At 43.3% G+C, this 10,665-nt stretch overlaps 1 protein-coding gene across 2 annotated transcripts in view; it reads left to right on the forward strand.

The window, feature by feature from the left end:
* The first annotated feature begins 9,976 nt into the window (after positions 1–9,976).
* IL5RA (interleukin 5 receptor subunit alpha) overlaps positions 9,977–10,665 on the forward strand; it is a 94,200-nt gene continuing 93,511 nt past the window's right edge. For both annotated transcript variants that reach the window (XM_063941306.1, XM_063941303.1), the window contains exon 1: positions 9,977–10,273. The gene's annotated coding sequence lies outside the window, so the exon portion shown is untranslated. The remainder of the gene's footprint in view (positions 10,274–10,665) is intronic.

Below are 10,665 nucleotides of genomic sequence, written 5' to 3' on the forward strand. Positions count from 1 at the left end.
AAAAACTATATAATAAAAGCCTACATGAGCTAGTCATTGTTACAACTGCACATATATGAACCCATCACTAGCCCTTTTTTAATGTCTGCACTTCTAAATATGATCATACTGTCTGCACCATATCACTAATTGCACTAAGCACTACAATTAACCCTATTTACATTTAGTTTTAATTATATTATCTGTATTTATATATATTGTATGTATTTCCCATTAATCTGCACGTCAGCGCACTTTATTGATGAAGCACCTTATTTATATATATGATAAACCCATCTAGGAACTGCTATTATGGTGACTAAATTGCTTTTAAACACCTATTAATTAAACTTCTCTTTTTCTGTTTGCATGGTTCACGGAGGATCAGTATGATAATATCCCTGATTTTGGCCTCCATTAACATGGCCGCCGCATGAAATACCTATATGAAAAACCACACAAAGATGGCCGCCGATGGAGCTCTTTATGTGAATACTCCTGGCCTCTAGGAAGAACTGAATCTGTGAAAACTACGGGCGCATGCGTGGTCGCGTCTCCGGAAGTGGGGCGGAAGTGACGCGACGTCAGAATACCGGAAGTGTGGCGGAAAAGCCGCCAGCGCTTCTTAAAATGACTTTTTCTAGACCTCTTTTGCTCCAAAGTTACTTTTAAAGTATATATTATACACTGTACTGTTATATAGCATCTGATCATATTATATAAGAACACAAACTATTAGATTATAGTCTGTTTTGCAACACCATGTGCAAACAACAGGAAGTGATGTCATAATTACTATTAGATCAGCACTGGTATAAATAGAAGCTTGATCCCACTCTGCTAACACCCCTTGATGAAGTATGTATGACGAAACGCGTTGGGCAACCTGGCAGTGACCTTATACCAAGTTAAGTTACAATCTTCTTATCTATTTTTAACTGGTAATATACTTAGAATTGTGTAAATTGTTTTTATCCCATTTTTTAAAGAGACCTGTTATTAAGATATTTTTATGTGTAAAACCTTATGTGAAAACTTTATTTTATGTGAATAAATTGTATTTATATTTTTTACCTTCATTGTGAGTTTTTAAAGACACCGTTGGTCGCTATATTCCCCCCTCCCCCCTTTTTTTTTATATATATATATATATATATATATATATATATTAGAGATGAGCGGGTTCGGTTTCTCGGAATCCGAACCCCCCCGAATTTCACCCATTTTACACGGTTCCGAGGCAGACTCGGATCCTCCCGCCTTGCTCGGTTAACCCGAGCGCGCCCGAACGTCATCATCCCGCTGTCAGGTCCGGGTGTTTTTGTGAATCCGTTAACCCGGGACCAACCACAGGTGTAGGTGCTGGGGTATGAAGAAAGTAGGGAGGACGAAGAAAGTTCCGTTTCATATATTTATTAAAAATAACAATTCAGTAAAGAGTTAAATGACAAGTTGTTAATCATCATATTATACTGAAGTATTGCAGGAATGGCAGAAATAATATGCAGGATATAGCTCAAAGATAAATAAAAGAAATGTTCATGGAAACGTATGCAAAACAAGCTGATGAATAAATGTTGAATTGTCCAAATATAAATAAGCTTTGATGCAGAACTGTAGAATGTGTTTAACTGGATAATGCAGACATGAAGAAATAACTGCAAGGATTTGCAATGAAGTTTTGAGAGTTAACTAAGAGGCTGTGAAGAATTATCTTTGTTATGGCAACATAGAAAATAAAAGTACTGAATTGGGTTACTTGCAGATTCCGGAGATCACTGTGAAACTGTAGCAGATGACAAGGTGATGAATGGGTTAAATGCTGAGTAGAACAAACGAACAGCTGAGGGTAGTGGAATCCTCCAAACTTTGTATGGTAGGCAGACAAGGTAACCTCATGCAAGACTCTGGGAATCCAACTGCTTCCAGTAGGTGTGCAATTAACTGACAGCACAGCGGGGAGCTGGTGGATCTTTTAGCAGTGAAGGCTGCAGACGGACCTCTGGGAACGGAGGCGATATCTGGACCACGGGAATCACACAGGAATGCACGGAGAGAGCTCAGAGCTAGAGCACAGCGTTGATACAACAAAGCACTGGCCCAGAGTAACATAATCCCAGCCTACTTAAAGGCAGCACAAGCACGGGATTGGCTTACACCTGCCCACAGGTGTTTTCACAAGTGCTCTGTATTACCTATTTAGTCTCCAACATGGCCACCTCCTATACAGCAGACACACCGCAGTGCCTTAGGCCATTTGGTCCCCGCACTCACAGTTCCCAGATTCTGCATTACCTGTGCCACCGATCACGCCGCGTCCCCACACGGGCGCACAGCACCGCGAGCAACCGCACTGGCAACGGATGAACCCCAGAACCCGCAAAGGTAAGAGACCGGTTCGTGACAGTACCCCCTCTTCTACGGGTGGTCTCCGAACACCTTTGAACCTTGTCAGGATTTTTGGAGAAGTATTTCTGTACCAGTCTTGGAGCATGAACATCTTCAGAGAAAACCCAGGATCTCTCCTCCGGACCGTAACCCTTCCAGTCGACCAAAAACTGTAAACGTCCATATCGGGAACGTGAGTCCACAATCTCTTTAACTTCAAATTCCTCATTCTGCAAAGAGTGAACTTTAGGAGATTTGGACTGGGTAGTACGAAACTTATTGAGAATCAAAGGCTTCAGTAAAGATGTATGAAAGGCGTTAGGAATTCTCAAAGACGGTGGCAACTTGACTTTGTATGACACAGGGTTGAGTACCTTTACAATGGGAAATGGACCAATAAACTTGGGAGCAAATTTCTTAGAAGGAACTTTGAACCTGAGATTGCGCGTAGAAATCCAAACTTGGTCTCCCACTTTGTAATTCGGTACAGCTTTACGTTTCTATCTGCAAAAGATTTATAACGAGCGGAAGTTTTGACCAAGGACTTACGTACACAACTCCAGATTCTAGATAGACGTTGAAGCTCTTGATCTGCCGCTGGAACCTCTAGGGCTGGCAATGGATGGAACTCTGGCACACGAGGATGAAAGCCGAAGTTAATATAAAAGGGCGTAGATTCTGAAGATGAATGGAAGAGATTATTATGAGCAAATTCTGCCAATGGAAGGTAGTCAACCCAGTCATCCTGTGAGGACGATATATATAGCCGGAGAAATGTTTCAAGGTCTTGGTTGACTCTCTCAGTTTGTCCATCTGTCTGAGGATGATATGCAGAAGAAAAATTCAACTTGACATTTAAAGATGAACAAAGCGACCTCCAAAACTTGGCCACAAACTGTGTTCCCCGATCAGAGATAATCTCTCGAGGAAGGCCATGCAACTTGAAGATTTCAGAGATGAACAATCTGGCTAGTAAAGGGGCTGATGGTAACCCAGTTAATGGAATGAAATGTGCCATTTTCGAAAATCGATCCACTATCACCCAAATGGTATTTCGCCCTTTTGATGGAGGTAGATCGGTCACGAAATCCATTGAGATATGAGTCCATGGTTGTTTGGGTATGGATAGTGGATGTAATAAACCTGGTGGAGAACTTCTTGGACTCTTATGTTGGGCACATTTAGGACATGCTGCTATAAACTCTTGGACAACGGCTTTGAGACGTGGCCACCAATAAGACTGTTGAATAAATTTGAGAGTCTTTAGAACCCCAGGATGACCCATGAAGGAAGAGGAGTGAGCCCAGGTAAGCAGCCGTTTTCGAAGACTTGTGGCGACAAAGGTCTTGCCAGGCGGAGGAACTGGAGAGGTTCGAGTCATTAAAAAGGACGTAGGATTCACAATGGCTTGATTCGTGGTAGCATCATTTAATTCAGAAGAAGCAAAGGACCAGGAAAGGGCATCTGCCTTTTTGTTCTGAGACCCTGGACGATAGGTGAGCTTGAAATCAAATCGTGTGAAGAAAAGCGCCCATCGAGCTTGTCGTGGATTCAAACACTGAGCTGACTGCAGATACAGAAGATTCTTATGATCAGTATAAACTGTAATGCGATGTTGAGCTCCTTCTAGAAGGTATCTCCACTCCTCAAATGCCAACTTGATGGCAAGTAACTCTTGCTCACCGATTGCATAATTATGTTCTGCCGAGAGGAACTTACGGGAGAAATATCCGCAGGGATGGACCTTTTTATCTTCAAAGACTTGTGATAACACAGCTCCTACTGCTTCTGTAGATGCATCCACCTCTAGTAGAAAGGGACGATTCAAATCAGGCTGTCGAAGAATGGGGGCTGACCCAAAGGCTTGCTTTAAATCAGAGAAGGCTTTGATTGCTTCAGAAGACCAGTTCGTAGGATTTGCTCCCTTGCGAGTTAGGGCTGTGATGGGAGCAGCTAACGAAGAATAATTCTTAATGAATCTCCTATAGAAATTAGCAAAGCCAAGAAATCGCTGAATCCCCTTGAGAGTTGTAGGAGTGGACCAATCTCGGATAGCTTGTACCTTACCGGGATCCATACATAGCTCTGATCCAGAAATGATGTAACCAAGGAACGGTATGGAAGATACTTCAAAAGTGCACTTCTCTAACTTACAATAGAGTTGATTTTTCCTCAGACGTGTCAGTACCTCTTTAACTTGGTGACGGTGAGACTTTAGATCCGTAGAGAATATTAGGATATCATCCAAGTACACTACTAGACACTTGTAGAGAAGATCACGAAAAAGTTCATTCACATAGCTTTGAAAAACTGCAGGTGCATTACAAAGACCAAAAGGCATTACAAGGTATTCGTAATGCCCATCCCGGGTATTAAAAGCAGTCTTCCACTCGTCCCTGCCAGGATGCGGATTAAATTGTAAGCCCCTCGGAGATCCAATTTTGTAAACACAGTAGCTCCCTTTACCCGGTCAAATAATTCTGGAATTAAGGGTAATGGGTACTTGTTTTTCACAGTGATCTCATTGAGTCCACGGTAATCTATGCATGGTCGTAACCCACCGTCCTTCTTCTTAACGAAGAAGAATCCGGCTCCTGCAGGTGAAGAAGATGGTCTGATAAATCCTTTGGTTAGATTTTCCTGTATATAATCAGACATAGCTTGCGTCTCTGGGATGGATAGCGGATAAATTCGTCCCCTAGGAGGTGTTTTACTCGGAACCAGGACGATTGGGCAGTCCCATTCGCGATGAGGAGGTAGAGAGTCTGCTGCTTGTTTACTGAAAACATCCGCAAAGGATTGATACACCGGAGGTAGGTCGGGAAGGCTAATTGACCGGAGAGGTACAATTGAGGCTAAACAGTCCTTGGTACAAGATTTACCCCACGAAAGGACTTCCATGGTTTGCCAATTAAGTTGAGGATTATGCTTCTGCAGCCAAGGTAAACCAAGTATCACATCTTGAGAGGCTTTGGGAATCACGTAGAAGGAGACGTATTCGGAATGGAGCACACCAACTTTCATCTTGAGACATACGGTTCGATGAGTAATTATACCATCTGGAATTCGACTTCCGTCCACTGCTGTAACAGCAACTGCTGCTCCCAGAGGCATGGTTTGAACTTTAGACCGTAAGACAAAGGCTGAGGAGATGAAGTTCTCGGCTGCCCCGGAATCTAGGAGAGCTGAAACTTTCACTGTAGAACTTGGAACTTCTAATTGAATAGACAAGGTCGGCTCTTTCCCAGAACGTGATTCTAAAGTAACTCCTAGCTTAACCTCTCTTGAATAAGCTAGGAGCGAGAGTTTCCCGGTCGGAGTTTGCAAAATTTAACTAAATGTTCGAAGGACCCACAGTACATGCAGAGGTTACCCTGTCGACGACGAAGTCGTTCCTCCTCTGTGAGGCGAGAGCGCCCAATCTGCATAGGTTCTTCTGTCGTTACCGGAGACTGTGATGAAGAATCTTGTCGAGGCCTAAGATGATAACGTGGACTGGATCACTCTGCCCTGGATTTCTCTAAATATCGCTCCCTGTAGCGTAGGTCAAGTTTGTTACAGAGAGAAATCAATTCATCCAGTTTAGTTGGCACATCCCGGATAGTTAAATCATCCTTGATTTTCTCTGAAAGTCCATTCCAGAACGCGGCGATCAGGGCCTCCTCATTCCAGTTTAACTCTGAAGACAACGTGCGAAACTGAATAATATATTGACTGACAGGACGTAAACCTTGACGTAGACGGAGAATCTCCAAAGATGCTGAGGTGGTCCTGCCTGGTTCGTCAAAGATTCTCCGGAAGGATGATACGAACTCCTTCTAATTAGAGAGGATAGGATCACCTCTTTCCCATAATGGTGATGCCCACTCCAGAGCCTGACCGGAAAGGAGGGCAATAATATATGCAACCTTAGAACGAGCTGATGGGAAACTGGAGGACAACAGTTCGAACTGGATCTCGCATTGATTCAGGAATCCTCTGCAAAGTTTTGGGGTTCCGTCAAACTTACTCGGAGAGGGTAACTGCAAGCGGGACGTAGGCAGCGTCACAGGAGAAGCTGTAGTGGTAACTGGGACAACCGGAGTTGGAATCTGGACTTGAGACGTTTTAATAGCTGTATGAAGAATCTCCAAACGGTCTGCCATAGTTTGCATAAACTGAACTATTTGTGTCTGTATAGACTCCTGGTTTTCCAGACGGGAAAGGATATTTGACGTAGCACCGCCTCCTGCGAATTGGTCACTTGACGGATCCATGTGGCCAGTGCTTACTGTCAGGTCCGGGTGTTTTTGTGAATCCGTTAACCCGGGACCAACCACAGGTGTAGGTGCTGGGGTATGAAGAAAGTAGGGAGGACGAAGAAAGTTCCGTTTCATATATTTATTAAAAATAACAATTCAGTAAAGAGTTAAATGACAAGTTGTTAATCATCATATTATACTGAAGTATTGCAGGAATGGCAGAAATAATATGCAGGATATAGCTCAAAGATAAATAAAAGAAATGTTCATGGAAACGTATGCAAAACAAGCTGATGAATAAATGTTGAATTGTCCAAATATAAATAAGCTTTGATGCAGAACTGCAGAATGTGTTTAACTGGATAATGCAGACATGAAGAAATAACTGTAAGGATTTGCAATGAAGTTTTGAGAGTTAACTAAGAGGCTGTGAAGAATTATCTTTGTTATGGCAACATAGAAAATAAAAGTACTGAATTGGGTTACTTGCAGATTCCGGAGATCACTGTGAAACTGTAGCAGATGACAAGGTGATGAATGGGTTAAATGCTGAGTAGAACAAACGAACAGCTGAGGGTAGTGGAATCCTCCAAACTTTGTATGGTAGGCAGACAAGGTAACCTCATGCAAGACTCTGGGAATCCAACTGCTTCCAGTAGGTGTGCAATTAACTGACAGCACAGCGGGGAGCTGGTGGATCTTTTAGCAGTGAAGGCTGCAGACGGACCTCTGGGAACGGAGGCGATATCTGGACCACGGGAATCACACAGGAATGCACGGAGAGAGCTCAGAGCTAGAGCACAGCGTTGATACAACAAAGCACTGGCCCAGAGTAACATAATCCCAGCCTACTTAAAGGCAGCACAAGCACGGGATTGGCTTACACCTGCCCACAGGTGTTTTCACAAGTGCTCTGTATTACCTATTTGGTCTCCAACATGGCCACCTCCTATACAGCAGACACACCGCAGTGCCTTAGGCCATTTGGTCCCCGCACTCACAGTTCCCAGATTCTGCATTACCTGTGCCACCGATCACGCCGCGTCCCCACACGGGCGCACAGCACCGCGAGCAACCGCACTGGCAACGGATGAACCCCAGAACCCGCAAAGGTAAGAGACCGGTTCGTGACACCCACTGTCGGATTCTCTCGAGATTCGTATTCTATATAAGGAGCCGCGCGTCGCCGCCATTTTTCACTCGTGCGTTGGAGATGATAGGGAGAGGACGTGGCTGGCGTTCTCTCAGTTTCTGTGTTCAGTGTGCTGCAAATATCTGTGCTCAGTGTGCTGCAAATATCTACATTCTCTGCCTGAAAAACGCTCCATATCTGTGCTCAGTGTGCTGCATATATCTGTGCTCACACTGCTTTATTGTGGGGACTGGGGACCAGCAGTATTATATAGGAGGAGTACAGTGCAGAGTTTTGCTGACCAGTGACCACCAGTATTATACGTTCTCTGCCTGAAAAACGCTCCATATCTGTGCTGCATTGTAGTATATAGTAGTAGGACAGTTCATAATTTTGCTGACCACCAGTATATAATATATAGCTGTACGGTACAGTAGGCCACTGGTCTACCTACCTCTGTGTCATCAAGTATACTATCCATCCATACCTGTGGTGCATTTAAGTTGTGCGCAGTATATATATAGTAGTAGGACAGTGCATAATTTTGCTGACCACCAGTATATAATATATAGCAGTACGGTACAGTAGGCCACTGCTCTACCTATCTCTGTGTCGTCAAGTATACTATCCATCCATACCTGTGGTGCATTTAAGTTGTGCGCAGCATATATAGTAGTAGGACAGTGCATCATTTTGCTGACCACCAGTATATAATATATAGCAGTACGGTACAGTAGGCCACTGCTCTACCTACCTCTGTGTCGTCAAGTATACTATCCATCCATACCTGTCGTGCATTTAAGTTGTGCGCAGTATATATATAGTAGTAGGACAGTGCATAATTTTGCTGACCACCAGTATATAATATATAGCAGTACGGTACAGTAGGCCACTGCTCTACCTACCTCTGTGTCATCAAGTATACTATCCATCCATACCTGTGGTGCATTTAAGTTGTGCGCAGTATATATATAGTAGTAGGACAGTGCATAATTTTGCTGACCACCAGTATATAATATATAGCAGTACGGTACAGTAGGCCACTGCTCTACCTACCTATGTGTCGTCAAGTATACTATCCATCCATACCTGTGGTGCATTTAAGTTGTGCGCAGTATATATAGTAGTAGGACAGTGCATAATTTTGCTGACCACCAGTATATATATATATATATATATATATATATATATAGCAGTACGGTACAGTAGGCCACTGCTCTACCTCTGTGTCATCAAGTATACTACAAAAGTTCAGTAAAATGACCCAAAAATCAAAATGAAAAGCGTCTGATGAGAAGCGTAAACTTGCCAATTAGCCATTTACGACACGGAGTGGCAAGGAACGGCTGAGGCCCTGGCCTATGTTCATGGCTAGTGGTTCAGATTCACATGAGGATGGAAGCACTCATCCTCTCGCTAGAAAACTGCAGTGCCACTCCTAGATGGGCCAGGTGTTTGTGTCGGCCACTTGGGTCGCTTAGCTTAGTCACACAGCGACCTTGGTGCACCTCTTTTTTTCTTTGCATCATGTGCTGTTTGGGGACTATTTTTTAAATCTGCCATCCTGTCTGACACTGCAGTGCCACTCCTAGATGGGCCAGGTGTTTGTGTCGGCCACTTGGGTCGCTTAGCTTAGCCATCCAGCGACCGCGGTGCACATTTTAGGACTAAAAATAATATTGTGAGGTGTGAGGTGTTCAGAATAGAGTGAAAATGATGGTTATTGAGGTTAATAATACTATGGCATCAAAATGACCCCCAAATTCTATGATTTAAGCTGTTTTTGAGGGCTTTTGTAAGAAACACCCGAATCCAAAACACACCCGAATCCGACAAAAAATTTTCAGGGAGGTTTTGCCAAAACGCGTCTGAATCCAAAACACGGCAGCGGAACCGAATCCAAAACCGAAAGTCAAAACCCGAAAAATGTCCGGTGCACATCTCTAAATACACAAATATATATATATATATATATATATATATATATATAACTGAATCATGTTTAATCACGTATTATTTACACAATTCGATAATTAAAATTTTTTACATTTTGGGAACATTGTTAGTAAGAATATTACTCGGCTCAGTGGGTACAAGGTCTGAGATGCGTATTTACCGTAGGGCAGGTGACCCGGATGCAATTCTGACTGCAAACCCACCCATTATTTACTGTATGTTAGGGCCTGCCAACAAATTGCGCAACTGCGTAGATGATCCACAAATCTAGGCGCAGTGTGTGTGCGCAGCGACTTGTACAGCAGGGGAGAGCAGCCATGCTGGCTGTGTTATGCCTCAGAGTTTGTATTGTGTGCAATTAAGTCAGAAATGGAAAAAATTCTGTTGTATGATCTTGTTGCGCAGCCTCAGCGGGTGTGGGAATCAGGATTTCACAATCTCTGCTTTTGTTGGTTGGGCAACAACCTTTCTTCACTGACCTCAAAGAAACCATCTGCTTAAAACAGATTGACAGAGAGCGCTCGGCTCAGAGTGCACACAGCAGAGGATCCAGCACTGGACATGCGACACGTGCGAGGTGAGACAGGCGCTGTGCGTCCATGTAGATTCATCCGTAAGGATTTAGGGATAATAATTATTATTATTATTATTATTATTATTTATACAGCATTTAGAGTAGTAGTGAGGCCACATTTGGAGAACAGATGAAAGGATATGTATGTAAGAGAGGGATGATTGGTAACTGTGCAAAACTATCTATCCTATATAATAAAAGGCTAACGCTGCTCCTCACCTCTATGGGGGGAATTCAAGCATTTGTCTCATCCAAAATGACTATATGTAAAGTATATGTGTGGAAATTCTGAACTCACTTAGGGGGTCATTCCGAGTTGATCGCTCGCTAGCAGTTTTTGGCAGCCGTGCAAACGCTATGCTGCCTGGGAGTGTATTTTAGCTTAGCAGAAGTGC

The sequence above is a fragment of the Pseudophryne corroboree genome, chromosome 9 (genome assembly GCF_028390025.1).
Source record: "Pseudophryne corroboree isolate aPseCor3 chromosome 9, aPseCor3.hap2, whole genome shotgun sequence".
Classification (NCBI taxonomy): domain Eukaryota; kingdom Metazoa; phylum Chordata; class Amphibia; order Anura; family Myobatrachidae; genus Pseudophryne; species Pseudophryne corroboree.